At 40.5% G+C, this 15,208-nt stretch overlaps 3 non-coding genes across 3 annotated transcripts; 2 read left to right on the top strand and 1 right to left on the bottom strand.

The window, feature by feature from the left end:
• Window positions 1-1,693: 1,693 nt before the first annotated feature.
• TRNAA-UGC (transfer RNA alanine (anticodon UGC)) lies at window positions 1,694-1,765 on the top strand. Its single transcript has one exon. It is a non-coding gene; the product is annotated as a tRNA-Ala (tRNA).
• Window positions 1,766-8,208: 6,443 nt separating this feature from the next.
• On the top strand, window positions 8,209-8,280 carry TRNAA-UGC (transfer RNA alanine (anticodon UGC)). The gene has a single exon. It is a non-coding gene; the product is annotated as a tRNA-Ala (tRNA).
• Window positions 8,281-14,577: 6,297 nt separating this feature from the next.
• Window positions 14,578-14,649, bottom strand: TRNAA-AGC (transfer RNA alanine (anticodon AGC)). The gene has a single exon. It is a non-coding gene; the product is annotated as a tRNA-Ala (tRNA).
• Between the last annotated feature and the right edge of the window lie 559 nt (window positions 14,650-15,208).

Below are 15,208 nucleotides of genomic sequence, written 5' to 3'. Positions count from 1 at the left end.
ATTAGATTATCTAATGAAAACTTTCGCCTATGATCATCACCAAAAAAAAAAAAAACCCAGTAGACTTAAAAATAAATTTCGTATGTTCTTTCAAGGTTTTCACCAACCCCCTTCAGCTCTTGAATGTCCATGAACAGCTAAAGAATCCTTGACTTTCACAAATAAATAGAGTAAACCACAAATGAGTGTTAAGAAAACACAAGCTATTATAGAAACACAGTTTACTTCTTGACATTGATTTCTACAGGACTAGTATTTCCTCTCCTGGTGTGACTTAAATTGGGCTATTAGGCACAGACATCTGGTTGGAGATGTCATGACTCTGGACCAGCATGCCAATTCCAAGAAATTATATTTCTGGATGTGAGGTCACTGAATTGAGTTCTGGAAGGAATTCTACCTGCGCAAACAATTCTTACAGCTGATCCCAAGCAGCAAAAAGATTTACTTTCATCTATTTTAGCTGATAGTTATGAAGCTCATTCATTCATCACTCATTCATTCCAAAAATTATGTATTGGCTTACGCATCCAATGTGTGGAAAGGTGAGTTGAAGAGGTCTGGTCTCCACCTCAAAGGAGATAAGAGCTTAGTGTGGAGGAAGGAGGAGATAGAAATAAATTAATAATCAAAAACAGAAATATAACATCATGGCTATGATAAATGCTAAAAAAAACCAAAAGAGTGACTGAGATTAGGAGATCATATGTGGGATTTCGTTTAATCAGGGAGGTCAGAGAGAGAGAGAGAGAGACTTGAGGTGCAAAGAAAGAAAAATTATGAAGAAGGAGAGGCACAGCATAGGACCATCCAGGCAGAGAGAACCAGGTAAAGTGCATAGAACTGAAGAAAAGCCAATATCGCTAGAATGGAAAGGATATAAACAAGCAGGATGAGAAATGTGGCTGCAAAGGGATAGGGCTAAACTGTGACAGGCTTTTACCGGTCATGTTGAGGAGTTTTAATTTTACGTTAAGAGCAGCCAAAATGCATGTGGAAGTCGACATGAACACATAATCATTTTTAAAAATTACTAACCAGGACAAAAAATTGTGATGTTGAAGATTTATGTTCGTAAGTTGTTTATTGTTTTCTTTTTGGAAAATAGGTTTAAAATGAAAAAGAGTAGAATTTAAGAAACATAACCAGAGGTGCAGAAAGCGTATATGTAAGAAATAAGTCAAGAGAACTGACATCAAGTTTTATGGAGAAAAATCCCCCAAATTGAGAGAGTCTGTTTCCATAACTCCAAGGGAGGTATGGCTCATGAGTGACTCCTTTTCAAAATGTTTTTATAGCAAAACTTTGGCAGTTGGATTGGCTCCTGTTTACACTTCGACTTTGTACCATACATCATGAAATTTCCCAGGGGTTTGCTGTAGCCACCTACGGTTCTACTTTTTCTGATGCCAGCCTTTCCAAAAGTCTCTTGATCAGAAACACTTGTATTCATGGTCATACTGAGATAAAAGCCAATTTTGAAGCCACTTATTCTGAGCTGGGCCTGGTCAGGTTCAGGTAAATCTAAAGCCTTTAGTGACATTGATTTGCATACATCTTCTTTCTGACATTCAAGACCTATACAATGTATATAATTTGTGCACAACAAAGTACACGAAATACATTTTAGGGAAAAGTGGATCATATATTCATAAAGAAAAGTATTTTTGTGCCAGAGAGGTTGTGCAGCCCTGGGGATGTAGCTCAGTGGTAGAGCGCATGCTTTGCATGTATGAGGTCCTGGGTTCAATCCCCAGCATCTCCAGTTTCTTATTCCTCAGTATCCGCTTAGCATGATTTTTAAACACTGGATCTTGATAAACAAACATACTTGGTCTTTAGCACTTTTGATATTCCTAAGCAATTTAAACTTAATGAAATCAGATTTCATTCTAGTTTGAAAGTCAAACATACTGCTGAAAGAAATTTACCTTCTTCTACTGCCATTATAACAAAGTCCGTTACAAAAAGCCCACAACTTGTATCATACTTAATGGTGAAAAATTGACAGCTTTTCTTCCAAGATCAGGAGAAAGGCAAGGATGCCCACTCTTATAACTTCTATAACATAGTACTGGACGTTCCAGCCAGAGCAATTAAGCAAGAAAAAGAAATAGAGTGCATCCAAATCAGAAAGGAAGGAAGAAGTAAAATTGTCCCTCTTTGCAGGCAACATGATCTTATATATAGAAAACTCTAAAAACTTCATTGAAAAACTATTAGAACTATTGAACAAATTTAGTAAAGTTGCAGGGTACAAAATCAACACAAGTCAATTGTGTTTCTATACACTAACAATGAACTATCTGAAAAGGAAATTAGGAGAACAATCCCATTTACAGTAACACCAAAAAGAGTAAAATGTTTAGGAATAAACTTGACTAAGTAAGTGAAAGACTTATATACTGAAAACTACAAAACATTAATGAAAGAAATTAAGCAAGACACAACAAATGGAAAAATGTCCCATGTTCATGGATTGGAGACTAAACATTGTTAATGTCCATACTACATAAAGCAATCTATAGATTCTATGTAATCCCTATCAAAATTCAAATGGTGTTTTTTACAGAAGTAGAAAACAATTCTAAAATTCATGTAGAACCACAAAAGACCATGAAGAGTCAAATCAATCTTGAGAGAGAAGAACAAAGCTGGCAGCATCACATTTTCTGATTTCAAAATATATTAGAAAGCTAAAGTAATCAAAACAATATGGCACTGGCATAATGACAGGCATATAGACCAATGGAACAGAATAGCAAGCCCAGAGGAAATCCATGCACAAATAGTAAAACTGATCTTCAACAAGGATGCCAAGAATACACAGTGGGGAAAGGATGATCTCTTCAACAAATGGTGTTAGGAAAACTGGATATTCACATGCAAAAGAATGAAATTGCACCCTTATCTTATATCACACACACAAATCAGCTCAAAATAGATTAAGGACTTAAATGTACATGAAACCTGGATCTGTAAAAATCTTAGAAGGAAACATGATGGAAAAGCTTCATGATATTGGTGTTGGCAATGATTTCATGAATATGACACCAAAAGCACAGGCAACAAAAATAAAAATAAAAAGTAGGACTACATCAAACTAAAAGGCTTAATCCACACAGCAGAAAGAAAAAAATCAAAGGAAAGAATCTTTTGGTGGATTGAAAAGGCAACCTACAGAATGGGAGAAAATATTTGCAAACCATGTATTTGATAAGGGAGTAATTAAAAACTTTGGGTAAAGGACAGGGATAGAGCCATCTTGCAAGGTGCACCCAATCTCAGGTTCTGGGCTTGGTCAACATGTGTGTAAATCTCAGCCTGGTCCAAGAAGGAAAATTCCACTCAGTAGATTGGGTGAATAAACCTCTATCCTGTGGAATAAAAATTGTAAGAGAGGTGCTGAACACTTAAATGTAAAAGGTCATAACAATTTAGAAACAGGTTTTAGTGTAAGGTAGGTGTCCTCAAGGTGTGGTCTTCAGACCAGCAGCATTAGCATTACATCTTGCTAAGCATACAAATTCTTGGGTCCCACTTCAGACCCGTGAGTCAGGAACTCTGGGGGTGGGAGCCCAATATGCCGTGATTTAATAAGCCCTGGAGTTGATTCCTATACGTGTTACAGTTCAAGAACCACTGGTGTCAGGAAATGATGAATATGACATTACTATATCACTTTTTAACAGTAACACAGTACCAAGATGTTTCCAAGATTTAAAGATAAAATAATTTGACATATTAGGCCTGAATTTTTATAGTGTATATTAAAATAAATATTTAAGTGCATGAGGGAAATCTAAGGTTTTGAATTTAGTTTTCATATATTGTGAAAACAGTACGTATTTTTAAAAATCAGTGAAATGTGCATTAGACAAAGTACAAACAGCAGCAGATAATTCTCTTGATATGTGAAAGCCCTTGAACACTAGAGAATCTTTCCACTAGCCATACAAAAAGAAGCAAAGAGGGAGATAAAGATCAGTAGAAACAGGTTAGGAAAAGCAAAAGGCAGAAATAAAGCCCATTTTCAGATACAGAGTTCCCCCCTGCATTGGGACACAGCTGGACACACCAGGGATGGAGCCCAAGACGTCCCTCATAAGAACATGCTCTACCACTAAGCCACTTCCAAGGGAAGGATGGAGAGAGGGACTTAGGAAGGAAGGGAAGAAGGTAGGTGGAAAGGAAGATCTCTCTAGTCTTTGACCAAAGTCTCTTCCAAAATATAATTCCAGGGACACTTTTCTTAAACCCCAAATCAGTTTAATTTCACAAATACGTATGAAGTGCCTACTAACCACAGGCTCTCTGCTTTCCTCTCACGACTTGTAGCACAGTTTTCCACTGTCGTCTAGCTCCTGCAGGGCTGTGAGCCCAAGCTGTACCGTCCATCGCAGAACTTTACTCAACCATCTAATCGCTAGTAGCTCTGAGCACAAAAGGCATGGTCTAAATCAATAAGTTTATGACCAAAATTATAAAGAATTCCTCGTTCATGGAGAGTAATTGCAACCCCCGGTTCCCTGGATTCAAAGGCTGAAAGGTTAGCATCTCCCCGGCGGGTCAATGCAGTCTGAGGGCTGAACATCTTGAAACCATTTAGACCTGGCAGTGCTCAACCTCTGGAGGCTGGTGCTCAAAGAATTTAGGACCTTCCGCCGCTCGGTGATTGTGTAATACGTAGTTATCACGTTTGAGTCTCATTCGTTACCGAAATTCAACAGAAAAATGACTCCACCCCTAAAATTGGCCCGGCATCACTACTCACAGATTGGAGTAAGTGCTACCAATGTGTCCATTCTTCCACGTTGGGGCCCTGGCAGGCTTCCCGAGTTACATCCAACATACAGTCTGGCCTGTAATTTTCTCCTCACTACCACGCCTGCTGCCTTCCTTCATGTGGCTCCTTCTCTGGAATTGAACACTGATTAAAATCTCACTGATGCAAATTTTGCAAATGTGTAAAGTGAACACGTTGTTTGGGGCCTTCCCAAGTTCTTGGAAAGTGCAGGTACAAGCGAACCTGATCATCAGCTTCGGGTTACATCTGCCAAGTTGGCTTCCTTAGAAAAATAACTCGCATCCCGCATCCACAGTCCCGCCAGATTTTAGTTCGGGAATGAATGTAGCGATCTGAGCAGGAGAGGAGTGTATTTTCACTGACCCCACCAAGTGTCCTTAGTCATGCAGGCTTAGTCAAGCGGAGCCTGTGCTCTGAAAGGATAAAAAAGGTAAAGACTCACTGGTAGGAAGAAGGGAAGGGGATACATCTGGCAGTTGGCCCAGGATCAAAGGAGCCCCACCAAGAAGCCAAAAAAGCCCGAAGAACGTGCAGCACGACTGCAAACGCTTGCACTAGGGGCGGCCTTAGTCGCTGGCTCCAGAATGAACTTGCCCTCGGACGGGAGAGGCAGTGTCTTGTACTCAATTGCCAACCCGGACCCAGCTTATGGGGAACAACACTTGCAACACTTCTCAGGCCTAACCACTACCCGATACCGGAGCTGAGCGAGCTCGAGACACGTCCATGAGCGATCCCCGCGCGGACTGGTTGGCTAGACGCTCCAAGGACCAGGCGGGCAACAAGGACTGAGGCAGAGGAGAAACGGGAAGCCAAGCGATGGCTCCAGCGGAAGAGAGACTATGGCCCCCAAGGCACATCCTGCGCTCCCAGGTCCCCTTCCTACCACCTGAGAAAAGCGGCCATACAGCCACGGATCATTCCTTCACTCTCGAGGTTTCCGCGATACATTTTCTACCCTGGCCGAAAAGAGAGAGGAGGGAATTGGGACGAAGAAGAAGGGGCAGCGGTGGTCTGGCCGCAGCGCTTTCTTACAGCAGAGCGCTCCACTAGCCCAGGAGCGCACCCAAACACAGCTGGGGTCGGGGGTGGGGGTGGGGGTGGGGGGGTGGGGCGGGGGAGGTGTTGAGTGGAAGAGGGAGGAGGCCACAAAGTCTAGCAATCTGCAAGCTAGCTTAGAGGGAGCAGGATGCTGTCATCTCCGCCGCAGCTGGACCCGAGCAGGGACCCGCCAGTCGTACCCAGCCGGGGTATCAGAGACGACCCGAGGTGCAAGGCAATGTTTACTCCACAGCACACAGGACTACGTGGTAAACGGGGACTGACGTCCGGTTGAGCCCGCTTGGACTGTTCGGTTACCAGCGTGTCTGGCCCCCAACGCCGGCGACTGGCACGCCCCCGTCAGGGCACCCAGAGCTCCCTTCCACCCCTCGCGGTCTGCACAGAAACCACTCACCGGTGCGAGGAGCAGCGGATGGTGGGTAGAGGGGAGGTGAGCTCTGGGATAGAGAGATGCTCTGCAAGAGCTGGAGACTTAACGGAACTCTGCGGTCGGGAGATGCGGATGGGGCTACGCGAGGCAGTAGAGTCGTTGGATGTTTGCGCCGCATTAATCCCGGTGTACCCGCTTTTGCTCACATTGACGAGGCTTTCAGTAAGAAGTCCATCCACGCCAATGGTCTTGAGCCTTTCTAGAGGATAAAACCATTGACTTTACTGCTAATTTTTATATATTTATATTCATTTATTTTTATGTCTCCCTTATTCGGTTCAAAACATTTCACCTCAGCGTTTGCCGTTTTTTTTTCCTATTGTTTTTCTACTCTCTCTTCCTCTTTCCAACACGGCTGTGCCAGAGGGATTTGGGGAAGACTTAGGGCACCATCGCTGCTCTGGGCACTTTCTGGGAGATTTCCAGTGCTCCAGAGACCCCAGGAACAGCAGGACTGGTGACAGAGCAAGACTAGTTCCAACCATAGAGAAGGCGGCGTCCCCGGGGAGGAAAACCCGGTGAGGCCAAGGAGTCTGCAACAAGGAGGAAAGGCCGGGATGGAAGGCGAGGAGCTGTGTCCTGCCCTCCACAGTTGGCCAAGGCAGAAAGGAGCGAGTGAGAGGCAGGACAGGGCACAGGCTGGAAATGTGACCTGGCTCCAAATGCTAGGAGCTACCCCGCGGAGTCAACGGGGCATCCCAAGCTGACTCCTAGAGCAGAGACAAGGCCTGGTCTGCGAGGAATGTTAGTCTGCCCAACCCGCGATGTGAATGCTAAAATTAAACTCCCGAGAAGAGAGAACAAGGACCATGCTTTTGTTGCTGAAGAGTGAGAGGACAGATGTTGGCAGCTAAGACTGTGAACAGTTCTGAAATATACTCCGCGGTCTGCTCCGTGGAGCACAGTGATCGCCTGCACCAGGGAGGGGACGTTCCGGAGCTCGGGTGTCAGCGCTGGAACGTTGGTAGCCCTTACCCATCCAGTCTCCAGCAGAATTACCAAATACGCCACACAGCCCCGTGTCCACATCACAGTGTCACCGGGAGGCCGGAGCCGTCTCACTACCGGCTAACTGGATCTCTTTTTCTGTGGGTCTTTGCCAAGTGTAGATTCAGTAAAACCAACTGATGCGGTTCAGACTCAGCTTGTGTCTTAGGCCAGCTAACCAACAAACAACCTGAACAAATCGCTGCGGGGTACTTATCTCCGGCATCCATGCTCCACGGACGCCCAGAACTTTGGCTGAAATCTGAGAAGCACAGCCACCCACTGCTGCAAGCCCAAATTGGTCCTCATGTACAATTCTTGGCCTTTATTCACTGGGCCAAGTCTTGTCTTTCAAGACTCCTGGAGTCATCAATTTCTGATCAAGAATGTGTTATACTTTCTGTCTGCTGTTGTAGTTACCCACACTTGTCTTTGCCAGGGCATTTATATTGTACTGAAATTATCTGTTTAGATATTTGTGAATCTCCCCTCTCTCCCATACACTTCATCACAACATTCTCTCTACTGTAACATATATCCTGAACAGAGTATACCTGTAATTTATTTCTCACGGTTCTTTTTTGAGTGACTACTATGTGCCAGGCTCTATGGCAGGGGCTTGAGATGGAGTGGTGAGAAAATCAGTCACAGTCTCTGCCCTCCTGAAGCTACCTTACTAGAGAAGGAAACAAACTTAATCAAATAACATAAATCTGCAGTTGTAAACCGTGCTAAATGATATTAAGGGGAAGTAGAGGGAACCTATGGATGGTATTATTTAATAAGCATTTGTTAAATCGACCTGATTTTGTTTCTCTGAATGTAGTTAGAAAGAGGCGACAGAATTAGTCAGCTATACTCCATACCATCTTCAGGAGAACTATTGGTCAATAATCAGAGGAAAAAGTAGCCCTTTGTCTTTGGGGATGTAGCTCAGTGGTAGAGCGCATGCTTTGCATGTATGAGGCCCCGGGTTCGATCCCCGGCATCTCCACTTTAGCTAGGCTGTAGCTGAGTTTTAAGGTTCAGTGTGTTAAATTACCGAGAACGTTTAAATATTACTCAAACTCCTCCAGTTAGTAAAAATTATAAATCTAATATGTCAAAATCATGTAAATATCTTGGGACAGCTTTAAATCTCATCACTCATTAACAAAATGATCATCAAGCTTTCCTCTAAAACAAATGTCTGAGTGGAGTACATGAAGACAGACATCAACTGACTGAAGGTGAATGATTTGTGACCAGAAATACAGTTTCCTGGAGCTCAGTTGAAGGTGATTCTACCCTATTCTCTTAGCTATATTGGATCATCTTCTCTTAAGAGTTGCACTTTGAGCCTTATATCAGGAACTATCTGAGCTATTTCCTCTAAAATACTTTTTCCTCCTTGGTCTTTTCACCAATACACTATTTTTTTTGACTATCATATACACGACCTACTGTGAACCAATTTTTCAACTGCTTGTTGAATGGTCTGGTTCAATTGAATCTCAGGTCACTTGAGTGACCTAAATCCTCACTTTTTCTTCTCATCAAGAAGAGCTGAGTTACTGGCACAGTGTTGAACAAAGAGCTCTGCAAATCAGATTTCTAAAACGATTTTTGACCACAGATTGAGGAGAAAATAGAAATAGCTGCAAGGATGTAATAGAAGAGTACATAATTTGCATGCGTGAGGTTCCCAGTTCTATCCCTGTTATCTCCACTTTATGTCTTCTCCACCAAGGGACAAGTTGCAGTAAAACCTCTAGTTGCTCATCTCTCTGTTCATTCATGGCTTATTTTATTCTCTTTGTCATGCCACTGCTAGTTTTTACTTTCAACTTTCCTTCCCACTTCCTTGTGGTATAAGGATGCCCTTTTGGTGGTATTTTTGGTCAACAATCAGAAAAGTCAATAATACCCATAGTGAAGGTGTGGTTCAACGGTAGAGTAAAGGAATCCTCTTGGAGGACACAAATTTGATCCGCAGCATTTCCTCTTTTCATTTGCCTCTTTAAAAGTCAAGACATGGCTAGAATTCTGTAAACAAAACAAGGCTTTTGGTTTTGGCCCCTTAGCAACTCTTAAAATAGACTAAAACACCAGAAGTATAGGCAGTCAAATTTAGATATATCTGTTTGTTTATGTATTTATTTATTTATTTTTATTGATATTTCATTTTTATTGATACTAGCGCATTCCATGTGCTAGCTGGCTCAGTAGGTTAGGTGCTGATACTGAGCAAGCTTTTGCTTGTTGTAAGGGCCTCTTTTATGAATGGTAAATTTAATTTGTCCTTTCACATAAGTCTCCCACATCTATTTACTCTATGTCCTGTCTAATATCACATGATGAAAGCTTTTCCCCTTTTGATTCTAGGTTAAAATTTCTCTATTTTCAATTATTGCCCCATAATTTTCTTTTCAATAGATCATCCTTGTTCTGGTGGAGCAGCTATTGACCTAAGGAATGAGAACTTAGTAAATTGAAGACTGACGCCACACTGATCATATACGCTCGTGATTGTTCTTGTGTTCTGTGACATGTAAACATGAAACATTTACAAGTAACTTAAACATAAAATAACCAAGTCAGTGCCACCTTTCTTTATCTTAGTTTGAAAAAGAAGTGCAAATGCTGAAATGAAGCCACATTGCTTCTAATGTCAGAACCTCTTGGATGCTGTTCCATCGACTCTTTGGTAGAAGGGGGAGAATAAAGTATGGGTGCGTGTCCCACTCTGTCAATTATCTTGCAGTAACATTATAATCTTTGCCACAGGAAAGTTCTTCATTCTAACTTCCCTTCTTCCTGGTTTCCCTTTGACACCAACTGCTTTTAAATAATATATACCTTAGAACATAGCTCAGCTAGAATGAATTCTCCATGGAGGTTAGAACAGGTCTTTTTCAATTACAGTAGCTGGTTCTGAAGAAAAAAGCTTCTCATACAAGAGAAAGTTGGATATACAAACTAGCTCTCCATATTGCACCATTCTGGTTGACCTGTCAGTAGGCAAAGGAGGCATTATTATGTTTTTATGGTTGATATTTGGTTCTATTCTTTCATAATAATTACTGAGGACAAAATTTTAATTAGAAATAATAACAATTCAAAACCTCTTTCTTTCCTATTAAGCACACAGTAAGTTAACTGTCATCATCATTATCACCTTTATCATCATAATTTTCATTACTATTATCATATATTGGCACACAAGACTCTAACAAGCACAATCTGTAAGGTTACGAAAAGTAAGAGATAAATTTGAATAAATCAAAATTAAATATTTCTTTATTTTCACTTTATTCTTTAGTTTTAAAGAAACTAAAGATTGTTAAAGATTAAGATACCTTAGAAACAAAGGATGTGTTAGCAAAAATTAACACATTGATGACTGTGATGATTAGTTTTGTGAGTCAACTTGACTAGGCCATAGAACACCCAGGTATCTGATTAAACATTATTTCTGGATATGTCTGTGGTTGTTTCTAGAAGAGATGAGCATTTGAATTGTTAGTAAAGCAGATAGCCCTTCCCAACATGAGTGGGCATCATCCAATCTGTTGAAGGCCGGAACGCAGAGGAAGGTTGCCCCTGACTCTTTGAGCTGGAACACCAGTCTTCTGCCCTCAGGGCTTCTAATCTCAAGTGTTAAGACTTGAACTGGAATCTGCATCATTGGCCCTCCAACTCTCAGACCTTCAAACTACATGATATATATATATATATATATATCATGTATATACATCATATACATATGACATATACATGATATATATATATATGACATCACATATATTCTATTGGTTTTGTTTCTCTGGAGAATACTGACTAACACAATGACAGATTAGGAGAAGTGGATTTGCAATATTTAAAATCAACAATGAAATCATTTCTAGAATATTCAAAGAATAACCACAAATCAATAATAAACCTGTCAACTCTTCACATTGCTCAGATTTCTTTTTAATACCTTTATTGAGGTATAATTGATATACAAAGGGCTGCACATATTTGATGTGTACAATTTGATAACTTGGGACATAAGCAACACTCATTATACCACCAACACAAACAAAGTAACAGACATATCCACCACTTCCCAAAAAGTTTTCTTGTGTCCGTTTGTTTTTGTTTTGTGTGTGAGAGAGACGGAGAGAGAGAGATCTATCCTCTTAACAAATTTTGAAGTGCACGATACCTTATTGTTAACTATAGGCACTATGTTGTATAGCAGATCTCTAGCATATTCATCTAGTACCACTGAAACTTTATACCCATTGAACAACAACTCCCCATTTCCTCCACACTAAAGTCCCTGGTAATCACTATTGCGTCCTCTACTTCTATGAGTTTGACTATTAGAGATAGCTCATATAAGTGAAATCGTGCAGCATTTGTCCTTCTGTGACTGGCTTATTTCACTTATCATAATGTCCTCCAATTTCATCCATGTTGTTGCAAATGGCAGGATTTCATTTTTTTTAAGGCTGAATAATATTCTTTTATGTATGTACCACATTTTCTTTATCCATTCGTCTGTCAATGGACACTTCAGTTGTTTCCATGTCTTGACTACTTTGAATAATGCTGCAATGAACACGAGAGTGAAAGTATCTCTTTGAGATCCTGATTTCAATTCTTTGGGATAGGAAATGCAGAAGTGGGATTGCTGGATCATTTGGGAGTTCTATTTCTCCTTTTCTGAAGAACCTCCATGCTGTTTTCCACAGCTGCTGTGCCGTTTTACATTCTCATCAACAGTGTACAAGAGTTCCAATTTCTCCACATTGTCTCCAATACTTAACCTTTTATCATGGTTTTTTATAATAGCCATCCTATCTGTGGCTATCGAAAGATATCTCATTGTAGTTTTGATCTACATAATACATATATCATCACGTTGTACACTTTAAATGTATTACAATTCGATTTGTAAATTACCTCAATAAAGCTGAGAAAAACTGCATACTCTGCAATTATTTTCAAAGAACAGAAGCCATTCTTTGATGAAAATAAAATAAAATTAAAATATAGTTAAATATATGATATAAAGTATGTAATGTAAAGTATAAAAATTTTAACTCTTGATTTTGGACATTTTAAAACACAGTAGAGATCATACTGTAATGAATACCTACATAACTATCACACAACTTCAGCATTTCTCATAATTTTGTTGTTACTGTTTAATTTTTACCAACTTTCACTATTTTTGCTTCTTTCCTTCTGGAATACAAACCAAATTCCAGACGTTATACTAATTTCAACTATAAATATTTTGCGATGTATAACTAATAGTTATAAACTTTCTTTTTAACATCACCATGATAATACCACAACCAGTATAATTAATAAAACTTCTTAACATAATCTAATGCTCAGTCCATGTTCAGTTGTTTTATTTTCCAACTATTTTGTTTGAATCAGGATCCAAACACGTTACGTTTGTCTGTTATCCTCCTCGCATGTCATTTAATCTGTACCCATTCCCCCTCCCTCTTTTTCCCATGTCATTTTTTTCTTTAGGTTCAGTTTGTCCAGGAGGATTTCCCACATTCTGTCTTTGACTGATTGCTTCCTTATGGTGTTATTAAGCGTATTCCTATATTCCTAATATTTACTGTAAACAGATTGTTTACCTAGAGAAAGCATTAATTTTTAACACAAGTATTTCATTGGTACTGCCAGGTATGTTCTATTTCACTGCGGTCAAGAGGCACATGATGGATAATGGTCTCACTTTTAATGATGTGACATTGATCATTCATACCAGGTGACGTCAGCCTGCTCCATCCATTCTGGAGTCCCCCATCCAATTTCACCTCATGGTTGTAGCAGCCATTGAAGATCGCGACTTGGATGCATTACAGCAATATCAGTTGCAAAATGTTGACTCTCATTTTACTATTCCTCCTGCATGTATTAGCTGTAATTCTTCTACAGAGAAAATCTTCCCCTCATCAAGTATATTTTTATCCTGAAGTACATTCTATGTAAGAGAGGTAGTATAAATACTTGATTCTTTTCTCTCATTTGTCAGCTTTCAAAACAATAAATTGATGTCCAAAAACCTCCAATGGCTGAATGTAGGAAGACTATGCTGTGTGTGTGCGCGCGAATTTTATATCCAGGTTCTTTACTAAATTCTCCATTTGTAGCTTTTCTCTTTTGAGGAGTGGTTTCCAGATACATAATCCTATCAAGATATAGGGAGATAGCCTTAGCCCTTCCTATCCAATGCTTCATTCTCCAATCACTTTTTCAGGCTACATACCTTGATTATTACCTCTATTATAACATTAAGCAGTAGTGAAGATAATGGATATCCTTGTCTTGTCAGGAAAAAATTTAAATGTATTTGACCACAAAATACCTGGCTTAAATAGGTGGTACAGGTCATAAAAACCTACTAAAAATACATTTTACAGCGTTATTTTCCAGAATAAAAAAATAATTTCTAGAAATCAATAAGTTTAAAAGGGACTTTTTTCCCTCTTGCGTTATGTATTCAACCAACATTTCCAACTAGCTCTGGCCTAGGCAAACCAGCTATGATTTTTGTATTGGTTAAGACATGTTGGTGTTGTGGGATACTTATTTGTGTTGGGGGCATTAGAAGTGGTTGTCCACTCAAATTTATTTCTAAAATGAGCCCAACTTGTCATTCATTTTGATTGAAATTTTCTTGAACAAGAGATATTTAGATGCTTGGTTTCTCACATTTGCAATGAGTTATCTCAGCAAAGTGGCGGTGGTTCTAGATTCACTGAACCAGCCAATCTTCATTCAATCTGTATCATTCATTTTAGTCTTGGAAAGCAACACACACTATGACAGACAGTACTTATTGTCCCTCGTGTGCATGCAACCCTACCATTTATAACTGGGGCCCACTGCTTTCATATCCGGTGATTCAAGAAAACATAAAGTACAAGTGGTGGGATGTTCATAAGAAAGAAATTAATAAGATCTTTTTCTGCCATTCCACCTCCAGTGTGTTCTTTGCTCCGAGAACTCTTCAGAATTCAAAATAAAGCGAATGAAACTGAGGGTCTGTTATTTTTATCTTCTTTTCTGTTTTCAGCACGGAATCTAAAGAAATTAAGACAATTAATTTGCAAAAAGGCTTGTTACTTAGGATCCAGGACATTTCAGGTGGTGGCAATGCTGTCGGGGCAGAAACTGGGTACCACAAACGCAGTATAGGCAACCAGAAAAGTGAATGGAAGCAGACACTGGGTTTAAAGAAAGAAACGAAGGGAAAACAGCTCTAATCACAAGTGCTTTCTCTTAAAACTGGTGGAGGTGCCGGGGATTGAACCCGGGACCTCGTACATGCTAAGCACGCGCTCTACCACTGAGCTACACCCCCAGCTGCGACCATTTTACTTTGGATTCCTTTCGTGATTTATAATCATTATTTTTTCGCTTCTTAAAGGTTCACTGAATTGCAGAGAAAACGTGAATGTAAACTTCTCCATTTGCGAAACGTACTGCGCAGCGGTCTCAGAAGAAAACAGCAGAATGAGGCTCCAAAGAAGGAGGCTGAAAAGCGACAATCTGTTGTCTCTCGCTCTTTCCAGCTTCATTTCCTGCCTTTTCCACGTGTAAAGCCTCAGAAGGCCGAAGCAAGTAGCTGAGCCTCTGGGGTACCCGCTGAGAAGGTGGCGTTGGGAAGAGATCGGGGGTGGAGTCAAAGGGGGTCCTCGCCTGTAGCACTTCAGTTTCCGTGTCCAGCACCAGCCTCCTTGGAACAAAGACCCTCAAATCATCCCCATTTCCGGAAGCCAAAAAAATCCATGGACTATTTCGTGGTGATGGCAGGGAAGGTCCCTGCGAGTTCACCATGTCCTGGATCGATCACTTAGGACAAACTGGAAATCACGTAGGCGCCCAGATCCGCGACCAGAGCAACGTTTACCTCCCGCAAA

Source organism: Equus caballus, chromosome 20 (assembly GCF_041296265.1).
Source record: "Equus caballus isolate H_3958 breed thoroughbred chromosome 20, TB-T2T, whole genome shotgun sequence".
Lineage (NCBI taxonomy): Eukaryota > Metazoa > Chordata > Mammalia > Perissodactyla > Equidae > Equus > Equus caballus.
The sequence above is the reverse complement of the archived record's forward strand: the minus strand, read 5'-3'. Positions and strand labels throughout refer to the sequence as shown.